Source organism: Chelonia mydas, chromosome 9 (genome assembly GCF_015237465.2).
Source record: "Chelonia mydas isolate rCheMyd1 chromosome 9, rCheMyd1.pri.v2, whole genome shotgun sequence".
Lineage (NCBI taxonomy): Eukaryota > Metazoa > Chordata > Testudines > Cheloniidae > Chelonia > Chelonia mydas.
This window is the reverse complement of record NC_057855.1, coordinates 85,631,894-85,654,073: the sequence shown is the minus strand read 5'-3', so window position 1 is coordinate 85,654,073 and position 22,180 is coordinate 85,631,894. Positions and strand designations below refer to the sequence as shown.

Sequence of the window (22,180 nt, the reverse complement as noted above, 5' to 3'; positions counted from 1 at the left end):
AGATTTGAGAGTGAAACCCCCATCCCAAGCAAGCAAAGAGTCAAAACTTAGCTTCCTACTTCATTTTCTAGGCAATATGTGGCTGCAAGTCCTATGCTGAGAAGTGCTGTTTGTCTTCAACTACTGCTGAAGTCAACAGTAGCTAAAGATGCTTAGCACCTTCAAAAGAGAGACTCTTGGTACCTCACAGGATCAGGTCTAAACCAGAAAATTGACACACATTTGAGTAATGTTGATTGTGACAGATTTTCACTCTATTTCACTCCATCACATAAACTTACAGTTTCAGAAAAGGCTTGTATAACATTTATTTTCATACTTTGTCTTTGACAGAGAAGCCTTACTCTCGCTGCCTCTTATTCTCCCCAGAGAACACAGGAAAAAATGATACCAATATAACCAGTGTTGTGTGTGATATCCTAGCTACTGTAACACTGAAAAAATAACTATTCCCCCTAAAAGGGAAGCACTGAAAAGAGCAAAAGATTATGTTCTCACAAGGATATTAAGAAAAGTCAACAATCCAAATGCTCTGTTCTCTTTCAGTTACTATTTATAAAATGTTATTTTCCTCTGATTACTTTTCTTTTAAAATAAAACTATAAATAATAAACTCCCTTAAGAATATTCTGTTTGCAAAAAGTAACACAATGAAATACAATCTGGATGCAATATTAGTGCCCTTCACTGGAATACATTTCATCAGAATGAAATGCTGCAGCATTGTGTTCGCATACCTTGTTCATAATGGTTTTTGTTTTGTAAGAACAAAACATCACAGAATGTGCTTAGTCTTTCCTGGGTAATTGTACCTGGAGAAATATTATAATCTTCATGCCTGAAGCACAAGATTTCATTCAGAAACCTTTAAGTAAGAGCACACTCTGCATCAGTGCTAAGTTGGATGACTCAAGGACACAGAAAAGGATTTTTTCATACCTTAAGAAGCATCTCTGGCTATTGGAGTATGAGAGTTTCCAAACTTGACTAACAATGATTGTACCAGTGGTAGCATGCAGGCATCTCACATCTTACAAAATAAGTTATAGTGCTATCACTTCATTAGGTGTGATGGATCCCAGACAAACTAAGGCCCCAATCCTGCAAACACTTATGCATTAGCTTAACCATATGCATGTGAGTAATTCCATTGCCTTGGTGGGACTTTTCATGATTAAATTTTTGCAAGATAAAGGCCTTAAGAATTTTCCTTCTTCATTGTGGCTTTATATTGAAATCCCTTAGGGGTCATATGACTGAGAATTATTAGCATGTCAGAAAATGTTAAATCAGAAACAAAACTTTGAAAGCTTCAAATGCAGCAACAAGAGATCACTTAAGTGAATGAGATCAAGATAGTAACAGAGCATGGAAGACCACAGACTCTAAGTTCACATCTGGTCTTGCTCCTTATTCAAGTCAATGTTAAAGTCCAATTGCTTTGAATGTGAGAAGGATCAGGCCATGGGCATGCAATGTGAGGTCTTTTGCAACCCAGGAGTTCAAGACAATTTCAAATTGACAGCATTAAACTTTTACATTAAAGCACATATCTAATTTTAAAAGGACTCTTGGCAAAACACACTCATTTATCAGATTACGGGACTGAGTCCTTAAGAAGCACCAGAGCAAGTGTTGGATCAGGTTAGTTTCCTAGTTCTTAACCTACATACAAGCTTGCAAAAATGGTGCATTTTTGCCAGGGACAAATACACAGAAAGACAGGAGGAAAACCTCACCAGAAAAAGAGTTTGGTTGGTTTATTCAGTGGCCTCATTGTGCTTTAGGCTTTGAGTAAGGGAATGCAATGGAACTCCTTGTACTAGCTTCTCCTAAGAATGCAAGGAAGGGCAATAAAAGGGAGCAGATCCTGTTCTGGTCACACTCCACTTCACTCCCTGGATCTGTAGGTGACATTAGGCAGCACATGGTTAATGAAATCCAAACCGTAGTGGCCCAGTGTGGGGTGGTGGCTTTATAGCAGCTCTATTTTTATATGCTTTTTAAATTCACTAACTACAGCATGTTTAAATGAAATGACAATATTGGTAAAGTGTCACTATATGATGGATTGTTTTTTTTAAAATGGTCAGAGAAATAAGAGTTCAAGTTTCATATGAACAGCAATTCTAACCCCCCTTAGCAACAACAATAAGCAGATATTGACTTTTTTCTGGGATCATCAAGATTTGTTGTTCCATAGCAAGTGGCTTCAAAGGTCACTATCAGACTATGACAGCCCGCAAAACCTACTGCAAGAAGGAACAAAAACAAATAAACCCCAATAAAAATCACTTGAAATTAACTGTAAAATACTAGGATACTATTAGACCCATTCCACCAGAAATACAACAGAGGTCACCATTATAAAGTTAGCATTCAGGAACTGATACCACAGCTTTATCATAGTTATGTCCTGTGCAAATCTGGGGTAAAAAGTGGTAAAACAGATATCCTGTTAGCAAATGCTGTCATTTTAATGATGACCACTGTACATCAAACTTTTTATTGATTTTATAAATACAAAAATGGTCAACTGACCAGATTATAGCAACACTACTAAAGGCCAAAATGCTGGATAGTTTAGGATGGAACTATCTTTAGCGTTCTATATACTGATACACTTAGATTTGGATACTGTATAAACTTATTCCAGGTACCAGATATTCAGCATAAGGTGACTGTATTACTGAGTTGAACACAGAATTGATATACAAGTTACTGGGATAGATGCACAGAAAATATTAAATAGATACGCAGGGATTAGGAAACAGAACTAAAGATCAGTGATGGGATATGAAAGAAATTTATAGACAGATCATAATTTCCTGTGCAGACAAGCCCATAGTTAACACAGAGTAAGCCAACATTTGATTATAAAAAGCACTTTTAATGCTCAGTAGGAGTGTCCACACAGGGAATTCGTGAGGAATAGCTATTGCACTTTAAATTTGCACCCTAGCTTACTTTCCACTAACTTCCTGAGTAGACAAGCCCATATAGGATTATCAGCTTTGGCTGGATGAATTCCTGTAGGTTTTGTTACATGACATTATCTGTAATTAAAGATTAAATTTTTAATTCTGAAGACTCCAGTACAATCCTGGAGAGTTGGCAACCCTAAACCCATAGAGTGTTACTTCACATTAGAGCTGGGCAGGAAGTGGTTTTCCTGTTCACAAAACTTCTCATGGATTTCTAACAGTTTCCCATTTCACACTTGGACAAACCTGAGACCTTTAAGTTTTTCAACAAAAAGTGAGAAGAGAAACCTGCATCCCAATAGCCTGTGGTCAGGACTCTCACCTGGGATGTGGGAGATGCAAATTCAGATTCCTATTCTGTCTGATTCAGACCAGGGACTTGAAGCTGGGCCTCCCACATGACTGCCCTAATGAACAAGCTATTGTCTATTCTGTGGGGGAGGTGGGGAGGGAGGCTTAGTCTCTCCTGTTAGAGGTGTCCCACTTTGTACAAATTATTATATATTCATTGGGCTAGAGACTGACTCTATAAACGCACTGATTATGGCACTCATCTGGGATGTGGATCCCTGATATGGATCAGGTAGAGCAGAGATTTGAACCTACGTCTCTCACACCTCAGTGGAGTGACTTGATCACCAGGCTATTTCTAGGGCGAGTCTGTCTCACCCACACATGAGATACCTTTATTGACAAAAGTTTTGTTGAATCCGATGCATCCCTGCAAAAAGTTTTGACAAAACCAGCATTTTCCAGTGAAAAACAGCTCTACTCTGAATCTCAGACTGAAGTTTTTGTACTGCATACACATCTTTATATAGGTTTCAGAGTAACAGCCGTGTTAGTCTGTATTCGCAAAAAGAAAAGGAGTACTTGTGGCACCTTAGAGACTAACCAATTTATCTGAGCATAAGCTTTAGTCTCTAAGGTGCCACAAGTACTCCTTTTCTTTTTACATCTTTATACAGTACTTAAAATGCCAAGGGGTACAACAAGATTTCACCACTACTTTCAAATACAACCATAAAACAGAATTATAAGTTCAATGGAGAAATAACTGATGCCATATTAATAAATTACCCAGACTGAACTCTGCATGAATTATTAAAAACTAATGCATCCCATTGTAAAGTGTTGTAGGTACTGGATAATATAGAAATAGATAACATTCCCCCCCACCGCTCCGAACTTCTTCCATATTCTAATTTTGAGAGGAGCTTCCGAATTGTGCAGGCAGTAGTTTCAGGCTTACTCACTGGTGTGGGCAAAGATGCTACATGGTTGCTCAGTCTGATTATACAAATGCAGGGTTTTCCATGCACCCGCATATATTGCGAGAACAGTTATGGAAGCCTCTATTTTAACAAAACTCTAACCCAACTTTGGAGCATTTAATATGCAAGAAAATCACACAAAACAATGACCAAAAGTAAAATCCAAGCTATTTTTTCCACGAATGATTCACTCCCTCAGACAAGTATTCTTCTGGCTTCAATAGATTTTTTTAAAAATATTTTTTAAAAAACTATATACATAAAGTTATTGGCATTTCTGCACCAACAGATAGATCAGTGGATACCTAAATAAACACTAAAATTAACTTTCTGCTTTGCTGACTAAGAAAAAATTTAATACCACTAATTTGATGTTTTCTGCCAGTTAAAATCACAATGGATTAACTAGTGAAACTGTTACATGATGCAAAGGCCTGAGAAATCACATTAGTGAAAAGAGATGCAACAAAGTGTGCAGTGGTATAATAAATCACTCACAGACTTAAAACTGAAATTTATTCAATACATCTGTGTAACCTTTTGGACTCTCTCCTGCATGAAATGTAGAAATATAGAAATGTGTGCAAAACAACAAAATACTAAACTCAGAGAAAGAAAAAATGGCAATTTGATCCACATGCTATGAAAACAGCAATCAATAAAATTATTTCAAGGAAAAACAAAACAAAACACGATTCCTAACTGCATAATTATCAAAGAATTTTCATTGTAGAACACCTTGATGACCTCTCAAACACAACACACAATGCTGGCACATTTGTTTTACGATCTCTTTTTTTGCTGAGTGTATATTCAGTTTCCAAATCACTGATCATTCAGAAATGAAAATCAGCAGAACTCTCCAGTTGTAGGAGTTCAAACAGGAGATTAAAACTGGCCCAGGCAACTAGGTGGGGGGATGCGAGTGGACTCATACACCCCAGTTAAATGACAAGGGAGGGGGGAGGTCCCCGGCGTTTGATACTGTGTCTGTGTCATGCCTAGTTAACATAGCACCTTATTTTGCTAGTGATGATGTAATAAGAGGCAATAATACCTATAAATGACAATGTATTTAAATAGTTGGAAATATCGTGTGTTATGATCTTGATCCAAGCTTCCTGTTTCATACTGAAATTAAGTAAAAAAAAAAAAAAAAAAAAAAAGGCAGTGAGGGGGAGGGAAAACAACCCTTTCTAGGCTTGTAAGCCTAAGGGACAGTTTAATGGAAAATATTGTGCATTTAAATGAGCTATTTTTGTTCCAGTGCATGCAATCTCTCTCTCTCCTCTTCCTGCTGTGTTTCAGATACAAATCAAAATAAATGTCCAGTAATTAAATTAAGAGCTTAAACATGCTGTTTTAAATCTGTGTTTACAAAGATTTATTTTGCATATGTCATGCCTTTATATTTGTATATTCTGTATATTTGTATGTGAATTTAGCCCTCATGTACATGAGATGAGTATATCATGAAGGATACCATTACTTTCCCACTGTTCACACTTTCCCGCGCAGCTAAATCCTGATCTGCTGTACCCCTTACTATTTCAGTCCTGTGCTTCTCTTGAGTAGAAGAAGGTTATTATACTGAGATTTCTTGGTTGGTGATTTTAAGATGTGGACAAATGTCTACTAGGGATTATGATGAGAACAGCATACTTAAATGGGATTTTATCCTAGCTCTCCAGAGGTAGAAAGTTAATCCTGAAACCAAAGTCAATGACTATTATCAAACAATCTCCAGATTTATTTATATACTGGGGAGGGGGGGGTGGAGGGAGTAGAGATTGCTAAAACTGAAGAAATGTGCCCAAGTAGATGTCAAAGAAGGAGACAGAAAGAAAAAGAAATCAGCTTTTAGTTAACCTTCCCCAGTTCTACTCTCAGATCTTCTATTTACCATTAGGTTTCCAATTACCTTCCTCCATGGCTGCTAGCAAAAAATCAAATAGCCAGGTAATAAAAAGGTATTAAAATATTACTTGTAGATATAGTCTTAAGTAAAATGAAATTTGCTAAAGTCTTTTGATAAGAGCATGTAATACTGATATATAGTTAGCGTCTATTCTTATTCCATGATACCATTTCACCTCCCTCACTCTGACATGCAATCGGTGCATGCACCCCACCTCCCTGATTTTTGAGCAATTTCTTGATACTACAGTTTTGTTCAGACCTCTTGTGCTTACAGAGACCTGAAGTCCTCCAGTGATTTGATATTTCCAGCCTTCCTCTTCATTGTGAGCCCAAAAGGATGACAGTTAAGTGTTGAATTTTCTTTTTCCAAGCAAGCTTGCAGAGCTTTCAACACCAGCGTTCAAATCTCTGGTGAACAGTTGGTTGCTGCCCTAGTCACTATTCATCTCCTGCATATGTAAAATATTGATGCTCAGAGAGGAAAATATATATTTTTTTAAAGTGTAAGTAAAATGTATGCATGACATTAGAGCCATGTTGGTTGCAGGATATTAGAGACACAAGGTGGGTGAGGTAATATCTATTATTGGACCAACTTCTGTTGGCGAGAGAGACAAGCTTTTAAGTTTACACAGACCTGAAGAGGAGCTCTGTGTCATTTTATAAGCGTTCTAGATTCAGAAGGGAGTTACACATTTCATAAGGTATTGACTTCCTGGTGCCAGCAATGGCAAAGAGAAGACACAATGTGATGCTGGTTACTTATGGTGTCTTAAGCATCTAATGCTAGTAAAAGCATGTATTAGCCATGGTATATAACAATCAGTATTATGTAACAAGATTAGTGGGTAGCTTTCACAATGTGGCTGTAACTAATTTGTTCCTCACTTTACTAATCTTTGAAGTGGGTTGTTAATACTGATCTAGTCTCAGAAGATTGCTATAAGACTTTATTATCAATATATAATAAGTTAAGGTCAACACAAAAATATATACAGGAAACATCTATTGGTATTTTTAACTTTGAGCTTTTCTGGTGGATTAGTTTTGTCTCCTGTGTCTGTTACTGAGTCACTGATTTACAAAACATATTGGAAGAGGGCTGCAACAGCTCTGCTAAGTATGCGATTTTGCTACACTGAACACAAATAGATTATTAAGTTAAGCTAACACATCAGATTTCTAAAGGAGACTTTAAATATCATGAAATCATTTGAATTGTGTAAAGGTGCATTTATCTGAAGGGACAGAACTTTGGAAAATTGCAGGAAGCTATCTCCATGGTGACTGACTGAAAAAACACACAGAGTTGGAATTACACAGAAACTCCTAGTTTTATATTTTATGTACATAATTAAAGAAATGACACTTCACTGATTGATGGTACAAGTTATCTCCAGGAAATGCTCTTTACTCCCCTTTAAAAACAGAGCATTTTGTTTAAGAAATTAAATCAAAAATATCTGAGAGCAGATTCAAGAGTTAAGCCATATTAGCTTGATGTTCATATTACTGAACATTTTTTAAAAGATCTCTCTATCAGCATGGCACTATGCGCTCCTATTCATAACTGGAGTTTTGTCCGAGTAAAGAGTACAGTATCAAGCTCATAGTTATCTACTTTGAGGTCCTGGCAATCACATATTTTGGAATGGATACCAAATCCATTATTAGCATTTGTGAAACTATTGCTTCTAAAAGTTGGTACCAAATTACACTGTGACAAATTAGTTGAGACATGAGCAAAATAATTTGTAGGGCACTTTCTGGTGCTGGATAACTTAATACTCTAACCTCTTTCCATGTCTCATAAACACCGTTCATAGCTGAAAGTGTTTAAATGTACTGTAAATACAACAAGGAAGTTTTATAATAAAGGTACAGAACTGATTGTAAAATTTGAACAATCACTTTATGAAGTTTTAATGAGATACACTTAGTACAGTGTATTTGATTCAGAATAAAAAAGGAGCTTGCTGAAAACCTCTACCAAATGCTTTGCCTCCTGGGTTTTGATTAGATGGCTGTTCTTTCTTTGCCCTTAAATACATAGTTGGTGATCTGGCTTTTCTCTAGCACAAAAAACAGACTTTATATTGAACATAGTATGTTTTAATGAATATATTTCATGCATACCTGTGGAGTAAGGTGGATATAGCTGTTGGAAAGTTGATTTGGGCCACACGAAAGTCAGTGAACCCTATTTCTTCTTTACAATTACTGTCTGCATAATATTCTTATTCCTTGGAGTTTGATTTTTAGGTTGAGTTTAATCAAAAATTAGACACAGAGAGACCACAGCCCTGAAGTTTAGGTTCAGGAGTCAAGCTTCTCCAAATTCTCAAAAAGCGGACTGTAATTATGGACTTCAGCAGGAACTGCAGTTCAGCACTTTTGAAGATGAAACTGTAGATCTCTCCAGGTGTGCTGGCACACAGAAATGGAAGCATGCAAAGTTAGTGGGTAGTTTTCAGACAGTATTGGTAACTAAATTGTTCCTTATTTTACTAGCCTTTAAAATGGGACATTAATACTGATCTAGTGTCACAAGATTTTTATATGACTTTATTAATATTTGTAAATTGCTTTTGAATCCTCAAATGAAAGCACAAAGAACACTATTGTTACAAAATATTTTTCATTGATTGCATAGCCATTTCCAGCAGCCTGACTCCTACTTCATCATGGAAATATTAATAGAAAATCTTTGATGTGAGCCCCAGCCAGAAATGAATGTATAAAATCCTTAGAGCGAACCTCTGACTGTATTGAGAACCCTCAAGCATTTTAAATAGTACTGTATCTAAAATGGGAAAAGTACACCACACACTAGATCTTTTTTTGTTGGCAAACCCACATGAATCTTTTGAAAAAATGAACAAACCACACTTCATTTTGAAGGGCTGTAACCCCATTAAAGCTCTTTTGCATTAGGTATTAGCCACGTCCAGTGAATGCATGCATGTATCTCTTAAAGGACTTTGACTACAGAACATTTTTTCTGATTGCACCAAATAAAGGGAGTAAATAAAAAAGCAGCAGAAAACATTACTCATAATGGTATTGTATAATCATGCAATTAGTACACCTAACAATTAATAGATAAAGATTAAGCTATCGTAATCAAAGTTTATATTCAAACAAAGGATTTGTACATTGAAAAGAAGAGAATCACTGAAAGCCTTCAGCCCTGCAGAAATTGTACACTGAACACTTGAATCAAGATCTCTCATCCATGACATAATAGCTTGTTGATGTGCACTAAGGACAATAAGCTATCTCATAAGTAAAATGAATATGAATATTTATCTATCTATATCTTAAACACACTACTGCAAATATAACAAACCATGAAACATATCTGCCCGTCAAACAAATGACCCGTCAATGCCCAAAAGATTTTAAACAGGAATCTTTTAGCCTGTTAAAGAAAACAAACTTTCCTATTGTTCTAAGGTCTTTGTCTCTGATTTTGATATCAACTTACAAAAAAAATCAGACAGATGGGGGAAAATATCTTCTGTATTTTCTCATCCTTCACAGAAAGAAGCTTTACAAAAACATGGATATACTTACTTACAGAAGCACAATAGAAATGTTTGCACTGAAACAAAAAGTGGATTTACTGAGTATCAATAAGTGATCCACACTATTTGTGAGAAGGAAATTATGCTCCCAAACAGTTAATTTCTAGAATTATATTTGTTAAATTATTGGAATACCTCAGAAAAAGAATTTTGAAGTGAAGACATTACAGTAACTGGCAGGTTTTGATGTTAAAATTTGTAATGATAAAAAACCAAGAGAATTAGTTTCATCTCAGATTTTTATGGCTGTCATCAATTAAGGCTCTGAAATGCTACTAGCATAACTTCTTAGACCTATACTGAGTCACTCTTAATTTAAGAGGTGGGACTAGAATCAGGTGCCATGAGGCCTCTGTGCAGGTCACAGAGGATGTGCTAGATGATAATGATTATATTTTAGCAACCTTTAAATACACCCAAAATAGTATTTTCATACATTACTCAAATTTTCTATATCAATCATAGGATAGTCCTAGAGTACTTCTAATATTCAGGTAAATTTGTTATACAAGTCAAATTTTTAAGGGAGACCACGTGTGTAGATACCCCATGGTCATCATTAAAAATGTGTGTGGAGTGTATAATGGGACATATATTATGTGTTACTGATCTGTTGTCCATGAGTAGGGCTCCAAGTCACAACGGTAATACAAATAACAAACACCACCACCACCATGTACTATTCACGTGCAAGCATTCATTACAAGAAAAAATGATTTTGGGGTTGTGACACCCCATATTCTTCATAAAAAATATTGTTATGATATAAATATGGCATAACTAAGATCTATTTTATGCAAGATGGGTCATGTAAGGTATCATTGGAAAGGTTATGATTTGCTCAATGTGATTATCCAATTTGTATACATGCAGTGATGAGCTGCCAAAATCTTAACAACCGGTTCCCTCCTCACCCCACGAGGGGGTCGTGGACCGCCCCCGCCCCCCGGGACTCCTGCCCATACAACCCCCCCGCCGTGTTCCTTGACGCCCCCCGCTGGGACCCCTGCCCCATCCAACCCCCTCCCCTGTCCCCGACTGCCCCCAGAACTGGGCAGGATGGTCTCATGGGCCATCATAGTGGGTACCCACTGCACCCCGCCCCAAAGAGCCATAACAGCTGATTCGCGGGAAGCCGGGGTGGGGGGGCGGCGGCGGCAAAGCAGAGCATGACGGCGCATTCAGGGGAGGAGGCGGAGGCGAGGTGAGCTGGGGCCGGGTGAGGAGCTGCCGGTGGGTGCACCCACCAAAATTTTCCCCGTCAGTGCTCCAGCCCCGGAGCACCCACGGAGGTGGCACCTAAGGTGCCACTTTTGGCCGGTTGTTAAATTTAGAAGCCCTTTTAGAACCAGTTGTCCCGCGCGGTTCTAAAAGGGCTTCTAAATTTAACAAGCGGTTCCAGCAAACCGGCTCTAGCTCACCACTGTATACATGTATCATTTCTGTATCTGAAGATAGGAAGATTGACTATGTACAACTTTGTATACTTGGGGGAACGCCCATCAGACTGTAGGCAATTAGCATGAATGAGCCATTTAAGAAGGACAATAGAACTTAGATACTAATCTCCCACCATCCTGAGGAGCTTCCTGGGATGTTGCTTTGACACTGCAGGGTCATCTGATGATGTCACTGGTACAGAGTACCATGTTGGACACTGCTGGTATTTTTCCACTGGAAACAAAGGATTCCTGCCTTATGTGAATCCTACTTAAGGCTGGGGAATAGAGTCAATCAGTGCTCTTCTCCATTGCCTCCCCGCCCAAGGAGGAAGACTGCTGAAAGCACCTGAAGAGACAAGGGAACTACACTGGGGAAAGGCAAGGACTGAGTCCAGACTGAGAGAAGTCTGTAAAGAACAATAACTGGAACTATAAGCTGCAGAAACTCTGCAACCTGCCTATATTTAGAATTAAGCTTAGGTTGTGTGTTTTGTTTTATTTGCTCAGTAATCTGCTTTGTTCTGTTTGCTATCCCTTATAATCACTTAACATTTACCTTTTGTAGTTAATAAACTTATTTCTTGTTTATACCAAAACCCAGTTTGTGCCATTCATAACTGGGGGCGGGGTGCAAAGAGCTATGCATATCTTGCTCCAGATTGAGGGAGGGAGCGATTTTTATGAGCTTATGCAATATAGATCTCTATATAGTGCAAGACATTATTATTTTGGGTTTACACTGCAGAGGGTATGTGCACAGGAGAGCTGGGCATTGCCCTACCTGGACCCTCCAACAGAAAGCTAATTGCAGACTCTCTGTGATTCTACAGCTGGGCATGTCCCTGCCTCTGTGTGTACTGGAAAGGGGATTGAGAGCTTGTCACCACGGAGCAGAATAAAGGAAACCCAGCCTGGTAGGACAGGCAGGCTCAGTGGGACCGCAGAACATCCAGTGGCACCCTGAAAGAGCGGTTCAACCCATCACAGGAGGGTTATAGCTAGGGTGACCATATTTTCCCCAAGGGAAAACTGGACACCGCACAGGGCTGGCCCAAGCCCCCTCCCCCACACTGTGCAGGGCCAGCCCGAGGCCCTCCTCTCTTCCCCGCCCGCGTGGGGCCAGCCCAAGGCACCTCAGTTCTCCCCATTCACAGGCCCGACCCAAGCCCCATGGCTGTCCATCCAACTTGAGGGGTTCCACTGCAGTTTTCTTGGCAAAACAGAGCATTTGTCCCATTTGCTCTTGCTGGCTCTTGTTTGGCAAGAGCAAACGAGACAAAAGCCCAGTTTTGAAAAAAAAATAAATAAAAAATTAAGGATGGCCAGCACAGGGCTTAAAAAAGGGACTGTCCTGGCTAAAACAGGATATATGGTCACCCTAGTTACAGCAATGGTTGCTTCTGAAAACAAACTTCTGCTTACTAGGTCTTTTTCTCATCTCACTTCCACTGATTTATCAGAGGTATAACTCCGCTGATTTTATCGCAATTATTCCTCCTTTATACCGCATGAGAAGGTAGTTAGTATTTTTTCTCCTAGAGCTGAAGATAATTTTTCCTTTTCAGAACGTGTAAAATAACTTAGTCACGGATGATGTATTGTACATCAAATTTCAGCCCAGAGTGAGGCCTTGTTCTTTTGGGGATGAATTAGGAACACTAAAAAATGGAGGTCTACAAAAAGCCTTTCATTGTTGACACTTAATGAAATTATTAGGACCATTACAGCAGCATCACAAATATCAAGTTATTGTTTCAGAAATTTACACAAACATAGCCATATTTTGCATCTGCATGGTAATTATCAAACCGACATTTGAAAAAATTGTGGTTATCTATGCTGCTCCTATTCTACGGATAAATATTAGACTTCAGTTGTTAGGTAAACATAATGCATTATCGCCATCATCGAAGGAGAATCATAATCTATTGTAAATATCATCAAGTAGACAAGTCAACATCATAACAAAAAGTGGATTTAAGTGAATATCAAGGCAAACAAACAACACTTACCATTGCAGCACATAACCATCAGAGGAGATGGCTCAAAGCTGCTCCTAGCAAATGGCCCTGAAAACTTCCTCTGATGTCCCATGTATTAATACGAATAACGTTAATGCTGGATGATGTATAGGCAGGAAAATAAAGAGGAATATCAAAAAGGGAAACTGTAAGTAGTATGAGCCAAATACTGCCCTTGATTACACCACTGGGGTTCCAGGAGTATAACTGGGAGCAGAATTTTGTAATATCTGATATTGAAATGGAAGCAACTCTCCCATTTAGAGCCAATCTTTGTTATTTGTACCAGTATAGTTCCAGAACATCTCTACTGAATTCAATGGAAGTTTGAAGATAGTCTTGATTTCCATTGCAGTAACAGAGAAGAATTTGGCCCTTATATAAAGTGAAGATGCGATGGTTGCAAGGTCAGATATGGAATATCTGATGCCTATAAGATGTGAACTAAGTACCCGTGGCTATACCTCTCCTTTTTCTTATCATTAAACTAGTGTATAAGCCTTTTAAAATACTCATATACAATAAAAGGCTGGTAGGAGCAAAGGAAGAAATTTAACTTTTTCCTCAACCCTCCCTGAACCTTCCCTCCCTAAACTCTCCAGATATTACAGAGTGAAAACAAATTAGGATCGTTTCAATTGACTGTCCAGACATATTTTCTACACATGCCTTAAATTCATGGACTGGTGTTTCCTCTGTCTATGTCACCCTTAGTTCCATCTGCCATCGAATGTAGTAATGCAATACAGCGTGACAACATAGCAATGAAGTGTCAAGCACAAGAATTTCAAAAAGATGTATTATCAACAATAAAGAATTAAAGGGTATCAGACCTCTGCATGATGAATTAGGTTAGGTCTTTTAATACATTGCCCACTGTTGTCTTCGCTGTACATTGACTTTACGATGTTCAGCTTATGATGAACGACTCTTACAATGTTTCTGAATTGACACCCTGATTCAACTTATGACAATTGGTTTCGACTTTACGACTCTCGGTCCCACAATGGAGCGTACTGTGGTTCCAAGTTATGATGTTGCGACTTACGATGCAATTTTCAGGAACCAATTGTGTCATAAGTCCGAGGACTGCCTGTATCTGGAGAATATAAATCTAACATTATAAAAAATGGATATTAAAGAACTTTTAAAAATGTTAATTGTATTCATAATTTCAGCTCCAAAATGTCAAAGAATCTCTTAAAGGGTTGCATTCTACAAAGCAGGAGATTGTTTAGCAATACAGATTATCACTCACAGTACTGGCATCAGTTATTTATACACCGTGGCTACTTCAACTGTAAAACTCTCTAACACAAGCAACAAAACCCCCAGTGTATGTTAGACTCATAATTTAGACATGGACCCCTTGGAATTAAGATGCCTCACATGAAAGCATTTAGTGCTCAACAAATAATTTCTGAATGTCACTGATCCTGGATTTTTTTTAAAGCTACTTTCTGCTCCTTTGACAGATGTGTTATGCTGCATTTCATTACTTTCTCGCCTTACCTCATTCTTCTTTTGTTTTAGAAAAGTGATGAGGCTTTCAGGAAAGATTAAGAACTGGAAGGCAAAGCAATGGCCCAAACAGGGTTTTAATTGGAACCTTGAATCCTGTGCAAAATATAAGAAATTAAACCATTAATAATATGATTTTACCAGCAGCCACAGTGCGTTTCATATGTCTCAGACAGCTCTTACTATATTTCTTTATATCAAATTCTTGCAGGTAGGATCATGTGTTGTAAATCCCATTAGCCAAATCACAATAAATAATAAAATTCTGGGCTTCATATTGCGAGATTTCACTGAAGCAAACTCTGAGCCTGTTCTTACATGCCCTTACTCATGTGTGCAGTCTTGATATCAGAAGAACTAGTTGTGTGTAAGAGTCTACCTGATTGTGCCTTAAAACTCTTTAGTACCTTTTCTTTTGTAAAAAAAAACTAAAAATCTTAGCACTATTATCTAATATTAATTCTTTTTTGTTGTTGTTACAATACATTCCTGGCCTAATGAATTCTTCATAGAGTCCAGCCATTGTGTTACAATATGACCCGAATTAAGCCAAGATAAAATGATAAACAACTCAAGTTTCTGCAGGACAGAACACAGGGAAACAAATTTCATTTCTCGGGAGGCCAGTGAAGACTCTAAACACAAACACCTCCATAAAAGAAAGCCATAAAAACAATCTTTCAGTGAGTCCGAGGTTATAAGTTGCAGTGCTGGGCAGATGGCAACACCACAATCAACAAAATAACCCAGACCCAACATGATGTATCACATTTTTGCTTGTTTCTAAACTGTCCAACAACAGATATTCTTGGAATTATGATTTTATTCTGACATATCCTCTACAGTAATGACCAGACATCTAATAGAACAGTGTGTCTATAAACCCTCTCTGAACACTGTACTTCATTTTTAAGAGACTGTAAACCCTTCTCAGCAGGTGTACATTGGCTCCGTTCCACTGACTTCAAAGGATCGGGCCTGTAGAACTGAACTTTTCCTTTCCTTGGAGCTCAAGATATTGAGGGGGAAAATGTTTTTTTTTCCTAGTATGTTTGCTATTATTGCACAGTAAATATACACATTGCAAAAGCAGCTGGTTTGGGATTAAAAACCAAATTTTTGTACTGCTAGCCTGAGATATGTTAGGCCATTGGTATCCAAAAAAACATTCTGGTTATCATTGTGTGTGTGGTGCCATTCAGTGAATTGTATGTATACAAAGGCTCATATCAAAGGTGGCATTTAAATTGCTAGAAGACAATACATTTATAAAAGCTCTCTTTTAATAGTTAGAGTGGGCAATGGGTTATAGTGGGTTTATTTTTTATTGTCTGTCATTTGAGGACTGCCAGCTGATGTGAAGAGGTGCAGGCTAACCTGATCCTCCTGATGTAATCTACATGATTGTAAGTGATGGCAGAGTTTTTTGGATAGGTCTATTTTATTTAATTTAAATAAATCAAAAAGTAAGTGACAGATGGTGATAAAGATAAGATGCTTTGTCCACCCTCAGGTAGGTACTACACTTTTCTTAACCTTATACGCGATGTCCTCACTATCCACCCACATATTTTTCTATAAAATGCTTCCGACTTGGCAATATGCTATTCAAACCTCTAACTGTGACATATCCACCTCTTTCTTGGTAAGACACACTTTGTACTGGCTGAAAGCAGAGGGAATTGCTGTCATGCCTTCGGGACTTAGCATAGCAGACAAAAAAAGAGAAAAGCAACAGATAGTCTAGTTCTAAGCACCTCCAACCTCTCTTCTTTGGCATTAAGAAGTATAGAAAATAGAACCCTGAAAGCAAGCAGCACTATCTCTAATGGAGCCAGGTGAAGCAGAGAATCATCACAGAAGAGGGACAGGGTTAGATGTAGGGAGGAGGCAAACCCTGAAATTGGGTGACAACCTTCTTGAATGATTTCTAGGACCCACTGGCCAGCCACCGTTCGAGCCCAAGCAGCCTTGAAAAGCAAGAAGGTACCCACCAAAAGGAGGGGAAGGCAAAGTAGAGATCCTTGCTGATTAGTCCAGAACCCTCATACAGGGGATCAAATTTACTGTCTCTGGCTAGGTCCAGACTGCAATATCATGGTTAAAGAAGCACACTTTTCAATAGTGTGATTTCTTCTTGAACAAGTTAGATTTTTGATGGTAAAAATAAGAGGATAATCTTTGTCTTAACTGTTTGAGGTTGTAATTGTTTCCTCCTATATGATATTTTATACTACCATAAACACTGAAGGATTGATCTTGATTCCTTCAGTGCCTATAATGCCTCAGTAGTCTTGGAGCTACAAATTATGTCCTTTAAAAGATAAACCCTTTATTGTCATCTATACTTCTTTTGAGATACCAGACAAAGCCAATGAAGAATCTCTCCTCATTGTGACACAAGTAGCCCTTGATCTTGTAGCTGTATCAGCAGGATATAGAGCTGCCTGAAAAAGTTACTTTGGCAATTAATTTCCCCTCAGCACACACAGATTTGATCTGTTACTTAGGTTCCCCAGAAGTTTATCCAAGAACTAGGAAACTATCCCATTGTAAGACAGTCATACTTAGCTAGCAAAGCCCAATAGTTAGCTATTCTGACTTGTAAACTAGCTAGATAATATTTTTCCTCCCCACAGAAATACCTAATTTCTTTTGTTCCTTGGGGCATACTTTGCCTGGGAACAGATTGCCTTGATTTTTCATTTGTATCCATCACAACCACTGACCCTAGGTTAGGGTGAGTATAAAATTACTCTGATGGGACTTGGTGTCTGATTCGTAAATTTGGACATTGCAATGGAAGCAGGGGTCTGCTGAAGATTTGTATCTGGGTCTAACATACCCTTATTAATCAGCATTACTAAATGCTCCTGCATGACAGGGTATAAAATGTCAAAAAACAGTTTACACAACTTTTCCTACAGGTATTCCTAGGGTTTCAGTCATTCTCTTAAGGAGGTTCTGAAATGCCTTGAAATAATCCACCATATATGAAATTGATGGGATGACTTTTTCATCTGGTGAAGATGAAGAAAAGGCCAAAGGAGTCCCCTGCTGAACAAAATATCATGCCCATTACTCTGCAACTTTTGATCTCCTGATTCAACCTCTTCCATTTGAGGTGAATGCATCACTCTTTGAAGTTACACTGGTGGAGAAGATTTACCTCCAGGTCTGGGATGTCTACCATTATACTGAGCAGGATACTGAAAATGAGGACTCCATGATGGTAAGGTCATGACTGAAAACCAAAAGGGTAAGATCCATGATGCAAGGAAATGGCATCCATTGGTTTAAAAGACAACGGTCATATACGATAGCTATCATATCACTATGGTTGTGGTTTCAGACATGGGAAGGGGAACGCCAAAGTCCATACTCCATCTGACATAGGGATAATCTTAATATTTATTTAGGGAAGAATTTTATTTTCTGACATTGTGTTACACCTGCAGCCAGCATGCTTACTTGGGTTCTTCCATAGTTTTTTTACACATATCGACCGGCACTAATTATACAGTAATCAATCTTTCTTGCTAACAGTGTTTGATCTATACAGTCATACCTCACCCAACTATGAGTTACTACCAGATTACATTTCTCATAAAATTTCCCCTACTAGGATATAAATTTGGAATTTCATTAGAATAGCAGAAATGGCATCACTTTTCATACAACATTGTTGTTTTTTTTAAAAGGTTGTCTGCTTAGGTTTATGGGTTCTTTTCACCTATGCCAGAATAAGTTGTTTATTAATGTTAATTACTGTAGTGCCTAAGGACCACCCAAAAATGGAGCCTATTTTGCAAGGCCCTATACATACACAGAGTATTAGTCAGTCCCTGCCCTGAAAAGATTACAATCTAAATAGACTACACAGACACAGGGTGGTGGTGGCTTATAACACACAAACAGAATGAATAACGAGCAACGTTTCTTATCACACATGAAATGAACAGACTACTGGCCACACTGGGAAGTGAGGGAACAATCATGCATCATCTGAAGAGTGAAAATCCTCTCCTCAGAATACAGAGCTTTATAGGACTGTGAGGGCAGAGGAGGGACTTTGAGCAGAAGTCCTTCTGGGATAGGACAGGCTGGCTCAGGGAAAAAAAAAAAAAACAATCACCCCATAGCTTTGTCTTCAAAGCCAAAAAAAGGTGTGTTACTTAGATCATGGTAGAAACGCAAGTGCACTATCCTACTGGAAACAAGACGTAGTTTTACCAAGAGGTCAATTAGGCAATGGCAGTCATGGTCAGTGGTATAACATTGACTTTGCCTAACTATTTCTCAGTCAAAAATTCACAGTTTACATCGTGATTCCTGTTCCTTTAAACTCAAGAACTGTGTGATCTCACAATATACTTGCAGGGAATGTGTGGTCTCATCAGGCACTGTGCTGCTCCCACAGGGTTATAATGTTAACTAACTGACTTCATTAGTTAAGTCAGTTTGGCAGGTATATCAAGATTATCCTGAAATAATCACTCTACTTTTATGGAGGCAGGTACCAAACATTCAGATAGTAAATTAAAACAGCTCACCAAAAAATAAAAGTCAGCTACATATAGTATTCACCTTTCATTTTTAATTAGATGAAACCCCTGAGTCTTGTCATAAACTCATTTACAGACTCTCCATCTGCTCAGAGATCACTTCAAATATGAATTAAAAATATTTTTAAAAGATTTCTTTGGAAAAAATACCCAACAACATAGTATTGCTGTGTCTTACAACCTTTTTGTAGAGTAACGTATGTGCAGTACTTTTCAGTTTGAACAAACAACACACCATTCAGCCCGTTCTTATGGGGGTTATAACCATAAACATGATCCTACCATTCTAGTGCATTTGCATCAGAACGCACAATTCTGTCAGGGTTTTAAAAATAAGTTATCCTAGCTGTTAATCAAATTTGGTCCAGTATATACTGTTAATTAAAAGCTTTTAGCTACATTACAGTAGGCCAAATGTAAGGATTCTCTGATACTCTGGCATAACTCTGATACTAAAAGATATTATTCATATGCATCAAGGGAGACTATGTACCATAGTATGAAAAATATATCTAAATGTAACAATCAACACAAGCTCTCATCTCATCCAGAGAGGTCTTCAATAGTTGCTCCACACAGGTATGAGGGCAGAGTTTGGCCCCTAGCAGGCAACCAACATATATCTAAATAAAAGTAGAACAATTTTCAGAATGAAATAAATATGCCATCAAATTGGAACACTACTTGGTGTTGTACAGTGTTACAGTGTCAGTTAATTTGGTTGGGTGGGGTGTGTTTGATGGAGTGTACAAACCCCACATGAGTGGGAATGGGCTGCTAGGAATCCAATCAGCTGCACCCTGCAACAGTAGAAGCAGGTGTCAAGCTTTGAGGGACGGCTGAAAAGGGAGAGCCCAGCTCAGCTGCTGCCTGGCTGGGAGGGAGTGCAGACCTTCAGATCTCAGTGTAGGAAAGAAGGCTGGCTGGAGCCAGGATCCAGGGAAGAGTCCTGCACATCAAGGTCTCCTTGAGAAAAGGGAATAGTTTAGGTTTCTTTATCTTTGTCACCATGCCTCAGTGGGTCACAAATGAGGATGCTCAAATTCAGGATGAATTGCTGAGAAATAGGGCAGACACACCCCAGACTGGTGGTTATTCTTCCATAAAATATACCAAGCCAGTAACAAAAGTAAACTTCTGTCTTACTACACTGGTTAACAAGAAGTCCTAACTGCAGTCTCCTTAGGCATCCCAGCCCTGGTTTCACCACCCAGACACTAGACTTTATGGTAAGTGATTATTTAAAACCAATTTAATCAAACAAAGGGTCCTTCTAATACCAAGAGATCATTGGAGTCAGGATTTCACAGTTTCCTTAACTGAATGTACTTATGGTACTGTTTTCAAAACCTCCTAAATGATACATATAAAATTTGCTGATAACTCCAAGCTGGGAGGGGTTGCTAGCACTTTGGAAGACAGGACTAGAGCTAAAAATGATCTTGATAAATTGCAGAATTGGTATGAAATCAATAACATTAAACTAAAAGATAAGTGCAAAGTATTGCACTCAGGAATGAAAAAAATCCAGTATAAAATGGGGAATAACTGACTAGGCAGAAGTACTGCAGAACAGCATCTGCAGGATATAGTTGATCACAAATTGAATATGAGTCAACAACGTGATGCTGCTGGAAAAAAAGCAAATATTTTGGGAGGTATTAACAGAAGTATTGTATGCAAAACAGAGTGGGACAGTTGCCTCCTATCTGGCACTGGTAAGCCCTCAGCTGGAGTATTGTGTCTAGTTCTGGGCACCACACTTTCAGAAAAAATGTAGAAAAATTGGAGAGACTCTAGAGGAGAGCAACAAAAAATGTTTAGAAAACTTGACCTAGGAAAAGGTTGGAAGAACTGGGCATATTTAGTCAAGGAAAGACTAAGGGGAGGACTTGATAACAGTCTTCAAATGTGTAAAAGGCTGCTATAAAAAGGACAGTGATCAATTGTTCCCCATGCCCACTCCATGCTGGACAAGAAGAAATTGACTTAGTTTGCAACAAAGGAGATTTAGGTTACATATTAGGAGAAACTTTTTAACTATAAGGATAGTTAAGCACTAAAACATGGTTATCATGGGAGGTTGTGGAATGCCCATCACTGGAAGCTGTTAAGAACAGGTTAAACAAACACCTGCCAGGGATGATGTGCTTCAGTGCAGGGGGATGGACTACAGGACCTCTTGAGGTCCCTTCCAGCTCTACAGTCCTATGATTACAGAATACAAAGTCCTTCTAAATGTCAACGGAAATTGTGCTGTAAGTCATTTAGATTCTTGAAAATCCCACCCTTTAGGACCCAAACACTCATTGAAATCACTAGAAGTTTTGCAATTGACTTCATGCGCAGCACGCTGAATCTTTAAATCCTTGGTCTATGGAGTCTGGATTATTCCAGTGCTAAGTGTTAATGCAAATACAGTTGGTATCAAGAGCTCTGGATCACCAATATCAAGATAGTGAGAATGGATGATTCCCTGAGGCTTCTCAGCAGTAATAATCTGATAAGGTTTTGATTTGGATTAAAAGGTCCCAGCTGTTTTACCTTATCACTAAAAAATAATCTCACTGGATAAGAAATATTACAACAGAATATTTTTTACTACTCATTCTCAGGCTGATGTTTACAGTTCCTATCAGCCAAGTTCTAATTTCCATTTAGCAATTGCTGGATTTAAAAAAAAAAAAAGATTTGTTTAAAAAAAACACTCAGGAAAAATAAAGAAAAAAATAGAAGACTTGTTGGACTCTTTTTATGCTTATCTTTGAAATTAACTATAACGGTGCTTTCATATTAATAATAAGATAATTAGTAAAAGACTAAAGCAATTAGAGATGGTCTCTTTGTCTTTATCAAGCATGACTGC

At 38.2% G+C, this 22,180-nt stretch overlaps 1 long non-coding RNA gene across 1 annotated transcript in view; it reads right to left on the bottom strand.

The window, feature by feature from the left end:
- Window positions 1-8,347: 8,347 nt before the first annotated feature.
- LOC122461868 overlaps window positions 8,348-22,180 on the bottom strand; it is a 136,825-nt gene continuing 122,992 nt past the window's right edge. The window contains exons 2-4 of the long non-coding RNA XR_006284089.1: window positions 14,741-14,845; window positions 13,220-13,325; window positions 8,348-8,605 (exon numbers count right to left, since the gene is read on the bottom strand). This is a non-coding gene — a long non-coding RNA (uncharacterized LOC122461868). The remainder of the gene's footprint in view (window positions 8,606-13,219; window positions 13,326-14,740; window positions 14,846-22,180) is intronic.